Source organism: Molothrus aeneus, chromosome 9, assembly GCF_037042795.1.
Source record: "Molothrus aeneus isolate 106 chromosome 9, BPBGC_Maene_1.0, whole genome shotgun sequence".
Classification (NCBI taxonomy): domain Eukaryota; kingdom Metazoa; phylum Chordata; class Aves; order Passeriformes; family Icteridae; genus Molothrus; species Molothrus aeneus.
The window spans coordinates 31,298,874-31,321,861 of NC_089654.1; the positions used below are offsets into that span (position 1 = coordinate 31,298,874).

General features: G+C 44.1%; 3 long non-coding RNA genes across 3 annotated transcripts; 1 reads left to right on the top strand and 2 right to left on the bottom strand.

Annotated features, from left to right (window-relative positions):
• Positions 1–226: 226 nt before the first annotated feature.
• On the bottom strand, positions 227–2,100 carry LOC136560357 (uncharacterized). The gene is made up of 2 exons (XR_010784133.1): positions 1,918–2,100; positions 227–1,468 (listed from the first exon to the last, which is right to left on the bottom strand). It is a non-coding gene; the product is annotated as an uncharacterized lncRNA (long non-coding RNA).
• Positions 2,101–6,241: 4,141 nt separating this feature from the next.
• On the top strand, positions 6,242–20,704 carry LOC136560358 (uncharacterized). The gene is made up of 5 exons (XR_010784134.1): positions 6,242–6,467; positions 11,866–12,433; positions 14,787–14,866; positions 16,906–17,052; positions 20,423–20,704. It is a non-coding gene; the product is annotated as an uncharacterized lncRNA (long non-coding RNA).
• Positions 17,997–19,905, bottom strand: LOC136560359 (uncharacterized). The gene is made up of 2 exons (XR_010784135.1): positions 19,853–19,905; positions 17,997–18,373 (listed from the first exon to the last, which is right to left on the bottom strand). It is a non-coding gene; the product is annotated as an uncharacterized lncRNA (long non-coding RNA).
• Positions 20,705–22,988: the final 2,284 nt, after the last annotated feature.

Here is a 22,988-nt window from a genome sequence, read left to right on the forward strand (position 1 = left end):
CCTGGCTGTTCCCAATGCCCTGGTTTTCCTGTCCGTGATGTGGGTTCCTCCAGGGAATCTGTTCCAGGGCTGTTCCAGCACCAAGGCCTGGAGTTTGCTGGATCCTTCTGGCCCTGGTCTCAGTGGCTCCCAGTCACCTACAGTACAGTTCCAGTCATTCCCTGTATGATCCTAGTCACTCCCACTATTGTAAGAGCCAAAATGAGGAATGCAAAACTCCAGGCAGTTCTCCAAAATGCAGTTTATTACATCCAAGACCTTACAGCAAGCCAGGGTCGTTGGCGACAGAGCCTGTGCCTACAGCTCCAGCTGCAGGCAGGCCTGGAGACCCTTAGTTTTGGTTACAAATGCATTCTATACTTTTCTTTGCTGAGCATCTTAATACAGTAGAACCAATATATACCTTAACTTTTATCTATAGCCTGTCATAACTGCTATAATTACCATATTCATGTTACTATTCTCCAATCACTAAAAGTTAGTACATTACAATTTAAGCTAGAAGTTTCTCAGTTTTCTTGCAGTGGAAAATTCTGAGACCTTTTCTCTACTTGCAACATTGGCACGCCCCTTTGCCTGTGCTATCTTTCTGCTTAGTAAAAACATCTTCTTGTTTGAAGTGGGTTTATTCTTTGCTCTAAGTCATAAAAAAAACCCTTCTAACTAACCCTTTGCCTCCTTGATTATCCAGTAAGACTGGCTCAGCAATTCTTTACTTCTATCTTAAAACTTGCTTTCATCTCTATTCCTTCTTCAGATTCTACATTAGAAAATCTTTCTGCTAAACATACATATCTGTGAGACTTTCTTGTCAAACTTTAATCCTTTCCAACACACTATGATCCCAGCATGGTCCCATTTGCTCCTATTTAATCCCCAGTATGATTCCCATTTCTCCCTGTCACTCTCCAGCATGGTTCCTGTTACTGTATTTGCAGGGTCCCTGTGGCAGGAAGGATGACTCCATGTTCTCAGAAGGCTAATTTATTATTTTATGATACTATATTATATTAAAGAATGCTATACTATACTATACTAAAGAATACAGAAAGGATACTTAGAGAAGGCTAAAAAGATAATAATGAAAACTTGTGACTCTCTCCAGAGTCTCGACACAGCTTGGCACTGATTGGCCATTGAATCAAAACACTCACACCAGAAACCAATGGAACAATCATCTGCTGGATAAACAATCTCCAAATACATTCTGCATGAGCAAAACAGAGGAGAAGCAAATGAGATAATTATTGTTTCCATTTTTCTCTGAGGCTTCTCAGCTTCCCAGGAGAAAAATCCTGGGCAAAGGGATTTTTCAGAAAATGTGAATGTGACATCCAGTTGTTCCCTGTATGATCCTAGTTACCCCAGTTGTGATCCCAGTTGCTCACAGCATTCTCCCAGTAGCTCCTAGTGCCTCCCTGTGGCCAGTGGGCATCAGTTGAGGGTTGCAGCTGTCCATAAAATCAATCTGGGAGAAAAGGACACACATGTGATGTGAGGGGATATGGAGGGACATTGAGGCACTGTCCTGCTGTCACTGTAACCATGGGAAAAACAATGTTTCTACTTTAAAAGAACAACAATGTTTCTACTTTAAGAGACTTAAGGCATTACTTTATTCTGGCCAGGTTGTTGTTCTGGCCAGAATGTGCAACAGAGATAATTTCATCCACATATTGCCTGTGTTGTGGAGAGAAAACCATTCCATCACATATGGTTCTTTACTAGATTTTTCACATACTTACATAGTCAAACCCCAGAAAAATTCATTGGTTCAACATTCATTGGCCACAAGTTACACCATTCTTTGTATCTGGTTTCCTATTGGTTATTGATCCCTTTGCCTTCAATGCTAATTAGGTCCTCATTCTTCATTCTCTTATTGATCTTTTCTCAGACCAAGTGTCTCTGACTCACCAGGAAGGAAGTTCGGGTGTTGATGGTCACTTCTCTCTTGAGCATCCTCTGGCAACACCCGGTCTATTGAGATGTCAAGCTAGTCAGGCCTTGCCCGGGGAACAATCCATTCCCTTGCCTCTAGGCAAAGGTGAACAAAACCCCTGACTAAAGTTAGTTAAAAATTTTAGGAGTTGCATCATTTCTAACACTGCCCCTCCCCATGGACACAGTACCCTCATTGCCACCCCGTGTCCCCATGTCTCCCCTTCGTGTACGCACATGTCCCCAAGGTCCCTCCCAAAACACAGGCAAGAGCCTCAGCAACCACTATTTGGGTAGTTTTTCTCAGCTTCTAAAGTTTCCAGATACTTTGCCATTTTAGAATCCTCACTGAAGGAGAAATTAGGTGTCAGGTCCTGCTGGATGTCCCCAAATTCCCTCCCCAAACCCTGCAGCAGCAGGGAGAGCCTGCCATGTCTGAGTGAACATATTTTATTTTTCATTAAAACATATGAAAAATGATGCTTTTATCTCTAAACCCTTTAGGTCTTGCCTGCTACACCTGATATCACTTCAGAACAGGTGATTTATAAACCTTAAAATCCTTGAGAAAAATAACATTCACAGTTAATTTTATTTTGGTGCAGTAAAGACTGGTCTTGTGGGATTTGGTGATGTTCACTGGGAATAGCCCAGCAAAGGAAAATTATGAGCAAGGGAAGGGTAAATTTTGCACAAGTTAAAGTCTTGAGAGCAAAGTATCTGCCTTGCAGATGTGCTGCAAGGGAGATTAATAAGTAGCATCATCATAATCTATTTATAAAAGGTGAAACACTGACCTCTTGCGTAACACAGCCCAGACAACTTATGGAAAGTAAAACATTTAAAAGCAGCAAATCCATGGCCAGAGTCACATCCAATGTACGCAGCTCGTTCTTGGCCAGGCGCAGCTCCTTCAGTTGTGCTAGGTTGTGGAAGACCTCAGGGCCAAGGCTGTGCAGTCCTGCACTTTCCAGGTTCAGGCTGCGCAGTTGGCTCAGGTTCTTGAAGATGCTGGCAGGCAGTGGCCCATCCCGCTGTTGCTGCCAGCCAGCATCAGATACTGCAGAGTGGAGACCCTGGGGGGCATCCCCTGGGTTGGGGAAACACAAGGATCTTCCCTCAAAAAGCCAATAAGACCCTATTGGCCCCTTCCCCTGTTCCTATGTCTGTTCCTGTGTCCCTGAGCCACTCCCTCCCTATTCCCTGATTAGCCCTTATCTTTGTACTGCCCCAAGACCAGGATGACCCTGGGCCCCAGGGAGAGAGAAACCTGGACCCTCCAAGTGTGTGTACCTGGGACTCAAACATGTTACCACGTGGCTGAATTAAACATCTGTGGATACCATGCAAAGGCCCTTTTTGCTTCTTTATCCTGGACTTTACTAGCAGCTATTCAAGCTGCAACACTGCAGCTGTGCCAGGTCATCGAAGGCATTGGCAGGGATGGCCGACAGCGAGTTCTGTGACAGGCAGAGCGAGCGCAAGGCACTGAGGCCCTGGAAGAAGCGTTGTGGGACCACACGCATCCCCTGTGGCTGCTGCGCCTGCAGCTTCAGCTCACAGAGGTTGTGCAGGGAGCGGAAAGGCGGCAGCTGACGCAGGTGTGGGCTCAGGCAGCGCAGCACATTGGCAGCAGCTCCAGCACGCCCAGGGTCACCTGCACCGGCTGGAATGCGGCCAGGCTCACCTCCAGCAGCCGGCTGTGGGCCAGGGAAAGCTGGCAAAGCTGCGGGAGGCCCTGGAATGCCACGGCTGCCGAGTGCCGCAGGTTGTTCCCGCCCAGGCCAAGGGTCTGCAGGCGATGAGAGAATGACCCACTCAGTAGATGAGGGAAGGGCGGTGGATGTATATTTATAGATATCAGTAAAGCCTTTGACACTGGAGAAACTGGCTGCTCATGGATTGGACAGGGGAACTGTTTGCTGGATGAAAAACTGGCTGATGCCCAAGCCCAGAGAGTGGTGGGCAATTGTACCCAGCTGGGGTACCAGTGTAGCAGGACATGTTCCCTGCCACAAGAGCTTGCTAATTGGTGAAATAAATCACTAAAGACTGCTTGTCTCATGGTTATTTGGGTATCATGTAAGTGACACTTGTAGCTGACAATAAACAGCTTGCTGTGGAAGCAAGATTGTGAAAAGATAAGCTGGAATTTCTGACAGACACTTCACTTCACAAACTATTAAAGCTACACCAAACTAGAAGTCTTCTGCACATTCCCTGGAAATGTGTAGGGCTTTTCCCCCAAATATGGGATGCTGGTTTTGTAGTTCCTCTCTCAAGGGTTGAGTGAAAGGACTCTGTGCACACTCTTGCCAGTTTGGTGGTAAGTTACATTGACTCCTAATCTATACTATTTCTTTCCTAGCTTTGATTATAGGTACCTTAATGTTGGGCAGTGTTTTATGTAATCTTCTAGTAGTTCTTTTGTTTCATACTGTGTAGTAAGTAACTCCGTTCAAGACCTTTTGTCTAGTATCTCCTGTCTATTCAATAAATAACTAATTTCATAATAGACCTGATCTGTCACTCTTACAACTTGCGAGCCAGAGTGGTTTAGGTGCAGGCCACCTAATTCAAGCTGTACCCAAAATCTTAGCCTAAGACAGGGCTTGTCTGAAGCTCCCACTCTATTCATAACACCCAATTACTTGTAGGTGACCCCAGGAGTCAGTGCTGGGTCCAGTCCTGTTCAACATCTTTACCGGTGATCTGGATGAGGGGATCAAGTGGAAGTCAAACTAAGTTCACAAATGACACCAACTTGTGTGGGAGTGTGGATCTGCTGGAGGGCAGAAAGGCTCTGCAGAGGGATCAGGACAGGCTGGATCAAGAAGGCTGAACCAGTCTTCTCCCTCATTGGGGCACCTATTGGGTAGGAATCATGTCCCAAGTGCCTCCACCTGAGGGACTGGAAAGGGCTGGAGCAGTTCTTGAGAGACTCACACACCCCAACCCATCTCCCCCAGGAGCTTTTTCATCAGGTTTTCTCTTGCTGTCTCTTCCTGAAGCGTGAGTGATGGAACAGCCTGGGGGGGCACCTGGGGTCAGCCAAGGTCACCTACCCCAAACCTCCCCCACTTTTAGAATCCCAGGCTGGTTTGGGTTGGAAGGGACTTCAAAGGTCATCTTGATCCACCCCCTGCCATGGGCAGGGACATCTCCCACTATCCCAGGTTGCTCCAAGCCCTGTCCAACCTGGCCTTGGACACTTCCAGGGATGGAGCAGCTGCAGCTTCTCTGGACAACCGGTGCCAGGTTCTCACCACCCTCACAAGGAGGAATTTTCTTCCCAAAATCCCATCTAGCCCTGTCCTCTGGCAGGTGAAAACCCTCACCCTCCATCCTGTCCCCTGACAAAGGCCCTCCCTAGCTCTCCTGGAGGCCCCTTTCTATATTTTATCTCTCTATAAGATTTATACCTACACACATATCAGCCCAAAAAGTGACTCAGGCAGTCCATGACTAGTTGTGGCCACCTGGGGCAGCCCCTTTTGGGGGGTGTGGGGGAGTGCCGAGATCTATGGGTTATTTTAGAGAGCCACATGAGGTTGTAGAGGGAGGTTTGGGAGGGTTCTGAGGGTTTATAGGGTGTTCACGGGGGAGAGCTATGGAGCATTTTGAGGGGATCCTGAGGGTATTTGGGATCTGCTGGGGAGTCTGTAGGGGATGGAGGGATTTATCTCCACCTGTCAGGGAAGTTCACCACACAGGCTCTGTTCCTGATTTCTATGAAATCTTGATGCGCACAACACACAGGAATGTTTTTCCTGCAACTTCCCTGGCCCCAAGAGGGACCACGGGAGTAGCATGAAAAAGTGGGGAGGCTTGTCCATCCCCTACATCGGCCATTGCAGTTTTGATTCAAATTTTAATTAAAGGCTGAATGGTTGCTGATACTGCGATAGAGTCAGGGTCTTTCTCTACATTGTTGTCATCACTCCAGTTCCCAGGAGACACTCGAGGGGCGCTTGGAGGCCAGCTGGGGGGTGCTTGCGGGATCATTAAAGGGTCTGGAGGGGCGCTTAGGGGAGGCAGTTGGAGAGCACTTGGGGGTCCAAGAGGACACACAGGGGGCATTTTGGGGGCAAGTAGGGGACGGGGGGCGGGCGGACATTGGGACCATGAGGGGCACTTGAGGGTCAGGAGAGGGAAACTGAGGGTACTTACGGGGCCCAGGGGCGCACTTACGGTTCAGGGAAGCACTTGGGGAGCAGCCGGGACGGTACTTCTGGGACAGTCCTGGCTCTGGTGGAACTCTTCAGGGGCCGTGGGGCATGACGGGAACCGCAGTCCCGGCTCTATCGGCGGCCTACAGGGACCCGCGGTCTTTCGGGAGTTGTAGTCCAGGAAGTGAGTAAACTGGCGCAAAACCAGCGGCCAATGGGAGGTGGGGGCCACGAGGGATTTTTGGGGGCTCAGGGTGAGCTTCTGATGCCCCCTTGACCCCCCACAGCGCCCCCAGGGGCGGAAGGACACCAGAAGCCCCCGGTGCCACATCAGCCATGAGAAGGTGAAGAAGACAGGTGAGCCCCACTCCTAAGGGTTTGGGGGTTCCCCGCCCTGATGCTCCCAATAAACCCCCAGACGCCCCTATAGACTTCCTAGTCCCCACAGACCCTCCAACGCTGTCCTGGGCCCCCCAAAACATCCCACAGACCTCTGGACTGTTAACGACACTCCAAAGCCCAAGGGTCCCCCAAAACCCCTACCTGGACCCCCAATATCTTTCACAGATTTTCCTCAGCACTCCTAGAGTCTCCCCCCAAAATCCCACAGACCTCTTCTAGATGCCCTATAGACACCCAGTGCCCTCCCAACTACTCCTGATTTCCAGCACTCCCCGTACAACCCCCCAAAATCCCTTCCTCAGCCTCATCAGAGCCCCTCCAGACACTCCAAAGACCCTCCCGGACCCCCTAGAGACACCCAGCGCCCCACCAACAGCTGCTTTTGAGCCCCCAGAAGCCCCCTAAAGCTCCTGGGGACATTTGGGGGGAGAGGGGATTGGGGACAATCCCAAAGGTGAGGGCGGTAAGGGAGGGAGTTTTGGGGGTCTCCCCACCTCCCGGGTGCAATTTTGGGGTGACATTGCTTTATTGGCCCCACCATGCGTTGGGGTTGCCCAGGTGGGCATTCCAAGAGGATCTTGATGGCCCTGGGGAAGGGAAGGGAGAGCAAATGGGGAGTTAGGGGGACCTGGGGAAGGCGCAGGGGCATACCTCTGAAATTTGGGGGTGGGGATGTCTTGCCAAAGGCTTCCCCTTATGGCCTGGCGGTGGCATCGCAGCATCCAGAGGAGGAGGTCCCCGAGAGGGCCTGGGGGGGCTGCATGTCATGAGGGGTGGCAGTCCCACAAGTGTTCCCCCAGCCCCACAAGGGACTTCCTGAGCCAGAAGTGTCTCCCCAACCCACAAGTGCCCCTTCAGCCCCTCAAGTGACCCCTGACACACAACTGCCCCCCTGCCCCACAAGTGACCGCCCCTGGCCCACAAATGACCACCTTAGCCCACAAGAGTGCGTCTAGCCCCACCAGTGACACACTGAAGGATTTCTCCTTTAATCTGATGTGTGTGACGAAACTGCCACAGGGTATGGTCCTGTAGGGACCACTAACGGGTCTCTGGTGGTCATATTCACAGAATGCTTCCATATTACACGTGACCTTTCCTTGAACGTTTTCCTTGAGTGTGCACTGTTACTTCTTGTTACATAACTTGACAAAAACCCCACTATATTCCTCATTACCTATTTGTCCACTGGGTCCAGCTGTGCTTGCGATCCTCTGTGTGTGCCTTTAAATCCTTTCAGCTTTTCTGACAGTTGTCTTTAAGCTCCATCCAGCACCTTCAGGGCAACTGAAAATTTCTCTTCTCCGTGTCATTTATCAGGACCCCCAAAACCCTTCCAGAGACCCCCATCTTCCTGGAGAGACCTTGTGGTTTGGGAGGTTTAGAGGGCTGAGGGGATCCCTGGGTAGTTTTGGGGGATCCCCATGTAGTTTTGGGGGTCCCTGGATGGCTTTGGGGGTGGGGTCTCTGTCTCTGGACAGTTTTGAGGATCTCTGTGGGGTTCAGGGTTTCCCCGTTTTTATGTCTTCGTTTTAAGGCAAAAGCCCTTTAATTCCCTGTTTGCCATCATCTCTCCTGGCTCCAGCTGGTTTTCTTCAGCTTTTTCAGTCATTTGGGCCAGAATTTCCTGCTGGGACTTGGATCATTAATTTTGGGTAAAAAACATCTGGACTTGGTTTGTCCTTTCCCCGGGGTCACAGTGTCAGGAAAATTAACCCACAAACACCAGAGGTTTATTTCCAAAAAGGAGACAGAGTCCTGTAACTTTATTCAGCTATAGAGAGAGGTCATGGGCATTTCCCCTGGGGCCTACCAAATTTTTGGAGGAGGGCAGCCTTCTTTTTATCCTGATTACCCTGCTGTATTTCCCTCTCTCTTTCCCCATTGTCTGGGGTGCTTGAGAGGCACAGTCTTCCTGAATCACCTAATAAAGTCCCCCTTCCAATGTATACCCCTCTTTTTTCTTTTCCTTATGTCAATCAATGAAATTCCTATGGAATGTATGTTAAAGATGCCCACTGTTTCTTTTATCTCTTAGTATCCATTTCTGTTCATCAGCAGACCTACAGTTTGTTTGTAAAGACAAATCCTTCATTCTTTTCAGTGGAGGCAGAGAGCGCCATGGGAACAGCAATTCTTTTGATTTCCACTCTGTCACCGTCCTATCAGTGACAGGATCCAGCTGCCAGTTCCCAAATTCTCTGGAACTGTGGAACATGCACCCCTGGCCCCTCCTCCCCGCTTTGCATCCTGAAATTTTGCTGAATCTGGCCAAATGTGCATGGTTTGGCTGTGGCTGAGCCCCATTTAGGGATAAAAAGGGCAATCTGGGGACAAGTGCTTTGTCTATGTTTGCAGAGTCCCTGGAATTCTGGAGTTGACAGGCTGGTGAGTGGAGAGGCTTCATTCCCTGTTTTTAATTTGTTTTCCTTATTCTTTGGGTATGGACAGAAATTGAGGAGGGGTTTTTTGCCCAAATTTCAGATTTTTTACCCTTTCTCCTCCCCAGTTTTATGGCTTTTGCCCCCTTATCCCCATAAGTTTCATAATTTTATTCCTTTTTCTTCACAAATGTTGGATTGAAACACTTTTTGTGCCCAGATTTTTTATTTTTGCCCATTTCCCCCCAAATCTCAGGGGTTTTCCCTTTTTGTGCACTTTTCCTCCAAATTTCAGATTTTTTGCCCTCTTCATGCCCAGAATTTGGAATTTTTTTCCCCCTTTTTAGGCTGAATTTAGGATTTGGGGGAACTTGAGTGGGATAAGGTGGAGGGCAGGTTGTCCTGGATTTTGAACACCGTTTTGACCCAAACTGGGGGAATTTGGGGCAAAATTCATTCTTTCCATGAAGTTTTAGTGTGAATTTGGTGGAAATGTAGTATTGAGGTGGCATCAAGGTAAGGGATTGGTGGGTGAGGGCTGTGTAAGCATTTTAACTTGAATTTGACACAAATCTAGGTGATTTTGGTTAAAATTTATCTTTTTTGGAATGTTTTGGGCAAATCTGATAGGAATGGGGAATTGGAAGTGGCCTTGGAGGGGGGATATCAGGGGGAGGGAGGATTTTGTTAAACTCATTTGTTGAACTCCATTTTGACCCAAACTGCAGGAAATTTAGAGGGAAAAACAAGCATTTTGACCCAATTTTGGGGGATTTGAGGCAAAATTCATAGTGTTTGGAAGGTTTTTGGGTGGATTTGGTGGCAACAGGGGCCAAAATAAGCCCCAAGGGATTCCATGGGGGGAAAAAAGGCATTTTGGGGGTAATTTGAGGGTTCTGGAGACATCTCTGGGCTCACAGGGATTTTTCCCATAAAATAGCAATTTTTAGTATTTTTGGGTGTTTTTCACAGGAGTAGCACAGGTTGGTCCTGGTGGCTCCTCCTTCCCTTCTGTGGTAAGCAACATCCCCATTTTGCACACAAAATTCCCAAATTTCTTGAATTTGAACTTATTTGCTTGAAATAAGAAAAGGAAATTCTAAATGCCTGGGGTGTTTTTTTTCCTGAAAATTCCCTTTTCCCCTCATTTTGTGTCTTCCCCAACAACCTCTCAGCCTCATATTTATTGGTTTTAACCAAAAAGTGTCCTTTTAAAATAATTTGTTTTAATCCAATAGCCTTTAGAATCTTCTTATTTTTCATTAAAACATCCCCTTTTTGTTCACTTTCTAAAGAAAAAATGAAAATGCACTTTATCCTCATTATTTGGGTTTACATTTTAGTTTTCGGGAGTTTTTTGGGGTTTTTTTTGAGGTAAAATTCTAATTAGCTATTTTGGTGTTTTTCCAGGAACAAAACTCACCGTCGATACACTGACTGTATTTCTGGGGGAGAAAAAAAAGTCTATTTTTTGAATTTTTTTTTTATGATAAAAGGCCTTTTATTTGTTCTATTTTAATAAAAACAATTCATTTTATGGGAAAAAACCCTCTTCTACCTTATTTTCTTTACTTTTTCTTTAATTTTTCATGCAAAACCTGTATCAACCCAACTTCTTATGTAGTTTTATAAGGAAAAACCTTTTTTCCTCTTTTCCCCCTAATATATTTCTTATTTTTCTTCCTTTTTAAAAGACTATATAAACTATGTTTTAAATTTTATTCATTGTATTTTAATTTTTAAAATCCTAATTCCTTATTTCCCTGTTTATTTTTCTTCAAAACCACAGTTAAAAAAAAAACAAAAACAAAAACCAACCCTGATTTATATTTTTATTTAAGAAACACCCCTTTATTCCCATATTTTATTCCCAAATCTCATTATTCCTATTTTTCCTCCAAACGCCCAAATTCCATTTCTTTTAGAAAAAAAGCCAGAATTATCCTTTTTTACCTAACCCCCCAGTTGCCTATTTCCTAAATTTAAAAAATCCTTATCAGCTACTTTTATACATATTTATGTATGCAAGTTGAGTTTTAATCATTTGTATCAGATTTTAACAGGTTTTCCCCCAAGTAATTGGACCCTTCAATCAAAAGACCCCTATATGTGGTTGCGTTGGCCACGCCCCTGGGTCTTTTGAATCTTGCCCCTGTACTCTGCAGTTTCCATGTTTGTTTTTTGTTATTAAAACGTTTATTTTCTGGGCAAGACCATCATTCCTGTCCCTTATTTTGCCAGTTCCCTCCGGCCAAGCTGAACAAGGGGTCACAGTGAGCCCAAGACTCTGATGCTTCCGAGTGCCAAAATACTTCCTGTCCTGATGATGGCCATGGGAAGGTCATCAGTGTCCTTTGCAGGTGTCCACCACCTGTCACCTTTGAGAGGATAGCCTTCAATATCACTGGTACTTGCTCCTATGTCCTCACCCAGATCTGCACAGGTGACAATGTGACATCATTTATGGTCACAATCTAGAAGGAGTCACAGCAGAAGGGGAAGGTCTTCGGGATCGAAGTGTTGTCTGTGGAAGTCTATGGGAGTCCTTGTTTCACCTTGACCTTGAAACAAGGAAAGGGGACAGGTGTCATGGTATGGTGGCACTTTATGTTCCAAATCTCATGGGATCCCTCCCAAATTTGGTTTCCTTGATGGAAGGGACACTTCAGCCCATCTCCAATCCCAATCCGTACTCCTCCCAACTTTTCTTTCTAAGCAAGATCTGTAAATGCATTAAAACCTTGGTTGGAAGTTGTTTTCCCTAATTTTTTTGTTCTACCTCAATCAACCCCAAAACTCTGTTTCCTTGGTGAGGGGAGCCCTCACCCCATCTCCAAGACTAATCCATCCTCATCCAAACTTTTTTCTTCCAAGTGGGATCCACAAATCTGTCAGAATATTGTTTGGAAGGTGTTTCCCCCAAATGTTTGGTCCCACCTCCTCACTGGAGGACTCTTCCTTCTCTATCCCAGGTGGATTCCATCTCCCACCACCTCCCCACCATCCTGAGTGAGGGACAGGTCCAGGTCTACCCACATGGGACAGGTGTCCTGCTCCGCACTGACTTTGGCCTCGTTGTCCACTATGACCTCGTCCAGCACGTGATGGTCACGGTCCCCCAGACCTACATGGGGCGCTTGTGTGGCCTCTGCGGCAACTACAATGGCCAAGGCAATGATGAGTTCCAGCTTTCCAGTGGCCAGCTGGCTCCAGATGCAACAGCCTTTGGATCTGCATGGAAAACAACAGATACACCTTGCAATGACACCTGTCCCAAGGATGAGTGTCCCACCTGCACAGAGGAGAAAGTGGCAGTCCTCCAAAAACCCAACTATTGTGGCCTACTCACGGCCTCTGAAGGTCCCTTTGGCTCCTGCCATCGCATCATTGACCCCATCCCGTATTCCCAATCCTGCATCCATGACCTCTGTATGATGGGAGGGGACACACATGTCCTGTGCCAGAGTATCCAGAGCTATGTCACTGCATGCCAAGGTGCCGGTGTCACCGTGGGGGCTTGGAGGACATCATCCTTCTGCCGTGAGTTTGGGAGGGCACAGGGGCAAATATCCCCTCTTTGGAGTTGGGAAGATCTCTAGGTGATACTGGAGTTTGGGGGGGGCACAGGTGGGGAATGTTCCTTGTTTGGGTCTGGGTGACAGTGCTGACACATAGGACATGGGATGATGGTGATGGGATGAGCTTTAAGGTCCCTTCCAACCCAACTCAATACATGATTCCATGAAACTTCCAGCCCCCACCTGCCCAGCCAACAGCACCTACTCCCTTTGCACCAACACCTGTGCCAACATCTGCACCGGAAATACCACCACCTGTCCCCAAACATGCACTGAGGGCTGCCAGTGTCACCAGTCTTTGAAGGACAGTGATACATTCCCAAGTAGAAGTGCAGGTGCTTCAGGGATGGAGAATAATATAAGGCAGTTTTTCTGGCTTTCTTTTCTTTCCGGTATTTTTAGGCATTTATGTCTTTTCTCTCTGCATTGTTTTCCTTCTTTTCCCTCTTTTATGTCCTCACCTATATTTTTATGCCATTTTTAAATTTCTCTCATATTTTTCTGCATTTATTTCTGTTTCCATGGCATTTGCTTTTTTTCCTGGTTAATGGATTTACTATTTTAAATTAATTTTTCACCTTTCTCCCTTATTTTTGTGCATTTACATTTTTATTTCCTGCATTTTCCCAGCATTTTCCCCCCTTCCCCCTACTATTTTCATGTTGTCTATTCCTTGCATTTTATTTCATTTTCCCCCTATCTTTAGGCAGTTACATCCTTTTTTTTTTGCCTGTATTTCTCCCTAATTTGTGCATTTCCATTTATTTTTCTGCATTTTCCCTATTTTTCCTGTATTTATGCTTTTCCCCTGCATTTTCCCCTACTTTTATGCCTTTATTTTTTTTCTTCCTGTATTTCCCCCTTTTCCCCTATTTTTATGCATTTACATCCTTTTTCCTTATATTTCATTCATTATTTTCCCTAGTTTTCTGCACTTATGTTCTTTTTTCCTGAATATTTCTTTTTATCTCCTCTTTTCATGGATTTCCCTTTCTCCCTTATCCCTCCCCACAGCTCCATAGGATGCTTTTCTGGGATTGCTGCCAGTGCCATTGCACCTGTGTCCTTGGCCAGGGCCTTACCTGCTATGACCATGCTTGCAATGAGGACAAATCCTGTGAAATCTGGGAAGGGGTCTTGGGATATATCAATAAAAGTGAGGGAAAATGGGGGGAAAGGGTGTTTTAAAGGGAGATTGGATCCAGAGATGACTGGGGGGTTGATTTAGTGGGGAAAATTGAAGGGGAGATGGACGGAACAGAGTGCTATCTCTGGCACTAATGGTCAGGGATTGGGTAATTCTTCCCATGGTTTCTCCCATCTGGTGGCTTCTCCTATGGTTTCTTCCATGTTTTTTTCCCCATCCTATGATTTTTCCCATGGTTCTCCCATGGTTTCTCCCATTCCATGGCTTCTGCTATGGCCTTTTCTATGTTTTTTTCCTATCCCGTTTGTCTCATTGTTCTTCCCATGTTTTTTTACCATAGTCTTTCCTATGGTTTTCCAACCCATGATTTCTCCCATGGTTCATTCCATGGTTTCTCCCATAGTTTCTTCCATCCTGTGATTTTTCCTATTCTGTGGTCTGTAAAATCTCGTAGTTTTCTCTATCCTATGACTTCCCCCAATTTTTTCCCCTCCTTTTGCCTAACCCATGGCTTCCCCCAATGTTTATCTCCTATTTCACCCAGCCCATGGCTCATTCTGCTCTTCCTCCCCTCCCAGACCCCTGCAAGTCCCTGCAGTGCCGCCCCAAGGATCGCTGCCAGCCCCGCGGTGCCCAATCCCACTGTGTCCCAGCCCTGGTCGCCACATGGTGACCCACACTTCCAAACCTTCAACAGCCTTGACTTTGACTTCCAAGGAACCTGCACCTACACCATGGCTGAATCCCATGGGAATGACCCTGGGCTGGTGCCCTTCAGGGTCCAGGCCAAGAATGACATCCGTGGTGGGATCCAATCTGTGTCTTATGTTGTGGACATTGTCAGAGAGAAACAGGTAGTTTCCCAGGCATTGTCCTGGGGAAATTGTGAGAAGCTCAGAGAAAAGAATTAAAACAATTCTTATCTTGGTCTCTGCAGCTGGTGTTGGTGAACATGTGGAACGTCTTATATGTGATGTTACGGAAAGATGGTGTTGTTCCTAATTAACCTAATTAATCAATGGGGTGACAGGTGTTATTAAGAACCAATCAGGTTCTAGGTGAATGATATCAGTTATAAAAACGTGAAGTTTTGTAATAAAGTGAGCTTTTATGCCTTCTGAAAATGCATGGAGTTGTGTTGCCTTCATTCCTGTTTCTGTCTCAACAGTGACACTATGTCTCCTTGGTCAATGTTGACATCTATGGACAACGCATCTCCTTCTGTCAGAATGAAGACAGAAGAGTCTGGTGAGTTGGGTGGAATTGTGAGAATTTGGGCTTTTTCTCAACTTTTTGCTTCATCCAGCTCTTCCCTACCTCCTTCTTCATCCAGCAGTGCCAATGTTATTTTGGGATAAATCAGTCAGACTGGGAAGCTGATTGCTGAAATATTGACATATTTTGGGAATAAAATGTTGGGAAATGTCAGGAATAAAAAGTTGGGAAAATGGTAGGAACAAAATATGGGGAATAGAATATTTGGATATGTCAGGAACAGAACGTTGTGATAAGATTGGAATAGGATGTTGGAATTTGTTGGGAGTAAAATGTTGGTATGTGTCAGCAAAAAGACAGGATATTCCAGGAATAAGATGTTGGGATAAACTGGGATAAAATGTTGGTGTGTCTAGGGAATAAAATATTAGTATATTTCAGGAATAAAATGTTGGAATGCAGCAGGAACAAAAAACTATGGGGTGTTTGGATATTCTGGGAATGAAATATTGGGTCATAGTGGGAATAGAATATTGGGACATATCAGTAATAAAATATGGCAAGAATAAATTGGGATATTTGAGGTGTAAAATGTTGGGATATGATGAGATTTAGTGTTGGAATATGCTGGGAATAAAGAATTGGGATATGTAAGGAATAGAATATTAGGATACATTTGAAATGAAATATTGGTGTATGTTGAGAATAAAACATTGAGATAACTGAGAATGTTGGGCCACTGGCAGGTGAACGGGGAGGTGACACTGCTCTCTGTGCTCCTGGCAGATAGAAGGGTGTGTACCAGTGGGCTCTGTGTTGCTCTGGAGACAGATTTTGGTCTCCAGGTCTCCTATGACTGGAACTGGCACCTCCAGATCAACCTCCCCAGCACCTACTTCTGCCATGTTTGCGGCCTCTGCAGGAATTTCAACCTCAAGCCCCTTGACAATGTCCCCAAGGCTGGTGACAACATCACTGCAATTGTCACATGGCTAAAAGCTGGAAAAGCACTGGCTCCAAGTCTGACGATTTGTTGGGATTATTGTGATGGAGTATGCCCAGTGTGTGATGAGAAAAAGATGGAGCTTTATGGCAGGAGCCACTATTGTGGGATCATCAAAAAATCCTTCCAGGGGCCCTTCAGAGCATGTCACGACATAGTGAAGCCTCATTGTCTCGGTCCCTCTGTGAGCCTCTCAGTAACCCTCGGCCAGTCCCGAGTCGGCAGACACCAGGGGGGCAGCCCCGACATGACTGACCACGGGGAGACACTCTCTGTGCCCCGAGGGTACTGAGGGCACCTAGGCTGGTCGCCTTTGCAGCAGAAGAGACACTAGAGACATCAGTAGAAGACAAAGGGCCGACTCTTAGCAGGGGTTAATCCAAGGTTTTATTAGGAGTCCCAAAAGAGCTCCTGCGCCTCAGGGGGCTCCTGCCCAGAGCCCCGGGAGATGTGCCAAGGTTATATTTAAAGGGAGGTGGAAACCAAAGTAGATAACATTTTACTAACCAATAAGTGACCCTAAGAGATGGGTACTGGGGGATAGACATATAGGACAGCGTATGGGGCAAGGCTTGGGGGGCTGACCCCTAGCCTCTGGCTAATCACTCAACGACTTGGACCGAAACTTCTAGATGGAGGGATGGGATGCTGAGTGCTTGACAGAGCCAGGGTGAGGGTTTGGGGATGATCTCATCCAGGGAGAGGGATAACACAGGTAAAGGGAGGGGGGTACAGTCAGGGATAAACCATTTGGGAGAAATATGGGGATACAAAACAAAACTACTTCAAAGTATTACAAAGTATAAAAACGCACTACAACACCTCATGACTTCTATTGCAACTGCCTGTCTGACCTGTGTCTGAGCAATGGGGCGAGGTCAATCCTCTGCCAGGTGCTGGAGACCTATGCGGCAACGTGTCAGAAGCATGGGGCCATGGTCCATGACTGGAGGATGCCATCAGGATGCCGTAAGGGCTGGGGTTTTCTTTGAGAAGGGAAAGAGCCAGAGTGGGGGAGGAGGGGAATGGAGTGGGATGCATCCTGGGTTGAAGCCTTCTAATCCCTCAGGTGATCCTTGGAAATTCTCCAGAACTTTCTCCTGGTGCTCCAGCTGCTTCTTGTGTCCCAGAACCCACCGCATCTTTCCAAGAATCCATCCTACATTTTCAAGATCTTTCCCACATGTTCCAGGCCTGGAGAAAGGGAGATTCAGAGGTGACCTTATCACTCTCAACAACTTCCTGAATGGTGGTTGTAATCAGGTGAAGGTTGGTCTCTTTCCCCAGGCAGCAACTGACAGAACCAGACAACACAGTCTCATGCTGTGTCAAGGGAAATACAGGTTTATTATAAAAATTATAAATATAAATAAAATAAAGGTAGAAATCTAAGTATAGAAATATATCATAAATACTTAAAGATATATATAAATAAAAATTTAAATAAATATAAGTATTAGCCAAACATATGATATATAATATAAATTAAAGTTTATATTATTACATTATGATATATATATTTATAAATATAATACATCAATACAAACTATAAATGCAAATGTGAATATAATATGAAAAATATAAATACAAAAATATTTAAATATAGTCTAAAAGAAAGGGCTTTTTTTGGTTTGTATTTGTTTAGAGGCAGGGGTTTTATTGGAAGTAATATGAACATGCATATTATTTTGATATAGTTCTAAATATAGAAATATATAATCAATATATAAAGATAGATAAGATATATGTATGGAAATATTAAATATGAATAAATATAGGTAATAGGAAGATATGTAATATAAAATATAAATAACACCATACATCAATATACGTTTTAAATGTAAATGTTAATATAAATGTGAAATATGTAAATTTTTAAAATTTTAAATACGGTTTAAAAGAAAGGGCCTTTTTTGATTTTTATTTGCATAGAGGCAGAGGTTTTATTTTAAAAAATATAAGCATTATAGAAATATAAATCTAAATATAGAAATATATAATCAATATATAAAGATATGTATGAAAATAGAAATATATAAAAAGTAATAGGAGCAGATGGAATATAGAATATACATAACATTATACATCAATATACATTATACATATAAATGTGAATATAAATATTAAAAATATAAAACTAAAATATATTTAAAAGAAAGAGTGGTTTTTTGGTTCTTATTGGGGTAGAGGAAGGGTTTGGGGTTTTTTTTGTGTGGGTTATTTTGGGGCACGTATGTTAGAGGAGATTTTGGAGGGGATGGCACCTGTTCTTTTTTTCCCGCCTTCTCTGCCCACAGCCCCAAGGCGTGCCGCAGCCCCTGGCTGAGGTGGGTGGCAGTGCTGCCGCTTTGTGCACAGAGAGCAGTACTGCAGTCCCCCACTGATGCTGCGGCAAAAACGCCTCTCTCTGCCGAGGTTCTCTCACGGCCGCCATCTTGGGAGTGGCCCGTACATCTGCCGTGCCATGTGGGGCGCCCGTCCTGTCCCCTCTTGTCCCGTCCCATTCCATCCTGTCCCCCTGCCTCCCTGCCATACAACTATAAATAAGCAAAACAAATATATAAATATAGAAATGCGAATATAAATTGTAGATATAAAATGTAAATAAAATATATATAAATAGAACATGCAACATAAATATTATATATTACTACAAGATATTATAATGTTTAATATCCATTATATGTTTATGTAAAATACAGAAACATAGGTTATAAATGGAAAGATCACCATGTAGAAATAGAAATATGGAAATATATAATAAAGGTATAGAGATATATAGAAAAAGATAAAATATAAATAAATACAAAATAATAGAGATAGATACATTTTATAGTAACAATAATACTGTATATATCTTATTATATTGTAATATATTATGTGTAATTTATAATAGTACATCAATAGATTATAGGATGATAAATGCAAATTTATAAATCTAAATGTGAATAGAAATATAAAAAATAAAAATATAAAAATATTTAAATATGGTTAAAAATAATTTTTAAAATTTATTTTATTTTTATTGTGTTATAGGCAGCGTTTTTATAAAAATATAATTATCATAAAACTAGAAATCTAAATATAGAAATGTACCATAAATACATATATAAATATAAAATGTAAGTAAATATAAGTATTAGAAATAGATATATAATAGAAATAAAGCATATATATTATTTTATTGTGATATATGTTATATACTTCTGTAAATATAATACATCAATATAAACTGTAAATGTAAAGGCAAATATAAATATGAAAAATATAAATATAAAACGATTTAAATATTATTTAAATAACAGTGTTTTTTTAAAAATTTGGTTATAGGCAGGGCTTTTCCTGTAAATAATAAAAATAGAAATAATGATTAAATATATAAATCTTAATATAGAACTATATCATAAATATATAAAAAATATATATAAATATAAAATGGAAATAAGTATGTATCTTAGAAATTGACAAAATATATAATACAAATAATAATGTATTTATAATATTACATTATGATATATATGCGTATATATAAATAAAATATGTCAATATAAAATACAAATGTCAATGTGAATATAATTATGAAAAATATAAATATGATATATTTAATTATAGTTTTAAAGAAAGTGGTTTTTTGTTCCTATTTGGTTAGAGGCAGGGTTTTTCTTTTAAAGAACATAAGTATTTTAGGAATATAAATCTAAATATAGAAACATATAAAAATATATAATAAATATATATAGATATATAAAAGTATAAAATAATAAATATAAGTAATAGGAAGAGATGTAATATAGAATAGAAATAACATTATACATCAATATACATTATACATCAATTTATAAATGTAAATGTGAATATGAAAAATATAAATATAAAAAATAGTTAAATAAAGTTTAAAAGAAAGGAGGTTTTTTTTTGGGGGGGGGGTTATTTGGTTAGAGGCAGGGGTTTTTTAAATTTTCGTGTAGGGATTTTTGGGGCATTTATTTTTGAGGATTTTTCGAAGGGGAGCGCACCTGTTCCTTTTTGCCTCCCTTCCCTCAAGGCGAGCGGTGGTCCCCGGCTGTGGCCAGCGGCAGTGCTGCCGCCTTGTGGACAGAGAGCGCCCCCTCCCCCCCCCCCCCCCCCCCCCGAGCCAGCGCCCTGCCCCTCGGCGCTGGGTGCCGGGGGCGGGGGAAGGACGTGGCTGCCAAGCGAGGGAAGGGCGAGGGGCGGGAGCGAGCGGCGAGCGGGGCGGTGTCTGTAAATAGAGGGGAGGGGTGAAAGAGATTCAGAAGTGCAAAGGGACACTGTAATAAGTAGCAATATGTTTGTTCATTAATTAAATCAATAGCTAAATAATTATACAATATCAAAGCAATAACTAAATAGCTAAAACCGCTTCATTCTTAAATGTGCTGCCACATATGGTTGCTTAGCTCGCAGGAATCATATAGTGCTTTGAGAATTCCATTGTAAAGATATACCTTATAAGGAGAAGTTCACCGAGAGGTCACAGAGGAAGGCTGTAACAACAATCCCTAAACTCACAAGAATTGCTTAGGCTTGCAGGAATCATATAGTGTTCTGAAAATTCCACTGTATAGGTATGCCTTATAAGGGAAAGTTCACTCAGCGGTTAAAGAGGAAGACTTGGAGCCTTCATCCCACGACCACCAGAAGGCAGAAAAAGACCCCCTAGCAACTGAACGAGCAAGTGCAAAAGACAGACCACGTCATCCCTGGACCCGGGAGAAGAAGGCAATAAAAGGTGAACTTTGGGGATAGGAATGGTGCGAGCCTAGAGGAGCAGAGACTCCGGCCGCCCAGCGCTGAACTTTGCTTATTCTTGCTTGCATAATAATAAAAATAATTGTATGATCCTTAAATCCAGTGGACTCGTTTATCACAATTTGGTGCCGTGACTCGGATCCAGTAAACGGGGTTGGTTCGAGAATCCTGGGGGGGTGCCCCACCACCTGGTGGCCCTGGCCTTCTCACCTGACCCCTCATCTGGACTGACGAACCTAAATTCGGGAATAAGCAAGGAAAACACCGGTAACCATGTAAACTTTGTGCACGAAGATCCGAGCGACAACGCAGGACGCATGAGTATACGAGGTGAACCGCTCGGTTGGGGTTGGGATCCTGGGGCACGGTGAATGAGACGTCCACCTGTGGATGACGTGAGAGGGACCCTCTAGTAGTGCGGTTCTCGTAGCCCGCGAGGGAGCGAGCCACCACCGAGGGGTTTTGTGTGTGTGTGTGTGGAGGTGCCTTGGAAGATGGGGCAGAAGAAATGCAAGCCTTCTGATCCCATGGGGGAGGGTCCCCAGTTACCCCCAATACCTAAGGACAGTCCGTTAGGATTAATGATCAAGTATTGGGATGACTTTCCCTCCAGAAAGGGGAAGGATAAGGCAAAAATGATAAATTATTTAATGGTAGTGTGGGGAGGTAAGAATCTGGATTCAGGAAGTATATACTGGCCCATTTTCGGATCCTTCGAGGATTGGGTCTGTCAAGCCCTGAACATTTATGTGAATTCTAAAGAGCCGGTGAACTCGGAGGAGAGTGCATATGCTAAATTATGGTTGGTAGGAAGTAATGAGCAAACAGCTAGGTTGTTCCCCCTTAAGGGAAGTCAAGGGGAGGAGGAAAAAAAGAAAAAGTCTCAACCGGAGCAATATGTTCCTATTTATCCTCCCCCGTATATACCACCAGCTCCCCCTGAACCCCCCCCCCCCCCAAACGCACCCCCAGTATCGGCCCCTAATAGACAGCAGGTCACGGACTCCCCGGATTGCAGGAAGCGTACTTGGAGTGGGTTGTTCCCTCTCAGGGAAATAGCATTAGGAGGACCTCAAGCTGGGATGGGGTTTGTCACTGTTCCCTTGAACTCGGGAGATGTCCGCGAGTTTAAGAAAGAGATGGGAAAATTATTAGAAGACCCTATAGGAGTAGCAGAAAGAGTGGATCAGTTCCTAGGGCCAAACATATATACTTGGGTGGAGATGCAATCCATTCTAGGCATCCTATTTACAACAGAGGAGAGAGGGATGATTAGAAGGGCAGGAATGAGGATTTGGGACACCCAACATGTTCAAGGTCCCGCGGCTGATGTGAAATGGCCCTTGCAAAATCCCAACTGGAACAATCAGGACCCCAACCATCGTGGTCATATGCAGGACTTAAGAACCATCATAATCCAGGGCATACGAGAGGCTGTGCCCCGGGGACAAAATATAAGCAAGGCATTCAAAGAGTGCCAAGGAAAAGATGAGACCCCCACTGAATGGTTGGAAAGATTAAGGAAGAGTTTTCAGTTATACTCAGGGGTGGACCCAGAGATGCCAATGGGGCAAGCACTCCTTAAAACACAGTTTGTAGCCAAATCATGGGAGGATGTTCGAAAGAAATTAGAAAAGTTAGACAGAGGACTTGATGAATTGCTCAGGGAGGCTCAGAAGGTATATGTTAGACGGGAGGATGAGGCACACAGAAGACGAGTTCGGATGATGGTGGTGGCAGTCAGGGAGGGACAGCAAAACAACCCTCCACCACGAGAAAGAAATGGCATGAGGAGAGGTCCCCGGGATTTAGGAGGACCTCCAACTGGAGGGAGAGAAGGAACAGTGTGTTACTATTGTGGTGGAAAAGGACACATGAAGAGGGAATGCCGAAAGAGGCTTAGGGATGAGAAAATGTTCAAAGAGGATTAGGGGGGTCAAGGGTTCTATCTATTGGGGACCCAAATGTCATCGGAGCCCTTGGTAAAACTTAAGTTGGGTCCCCAGCAAACCCCCATAACCTTCCTTGTAGATACAGGGGCTGAGAGATCAACAGTTCAATCTTTGCCCCCAGGATGTAGGATTTCACCTTCCACAGTACAGGTTATTGGGGCAAAAGGACAACCCTTCAAGGTTCCTGTAATTAAAGATGTTTTAATAGAATCAGAGAAGAAAATAGGGGTAGGATCACTGCTACTGGTCCCTGAAGCTGATTGCAATTTATTAGGAAGAGATTTAATGATGGAATTAGGGATAAATATAAATATTGAAGAAAAACAGCTGAAAGTCAGGTTGTGCCCCTTACGGGTCACTGACAAAGAGAAAATCAACCCAGAAGTCTGGTATACCCTTGATACAGCAGGAAGATTGAAGAGCCCTTCAC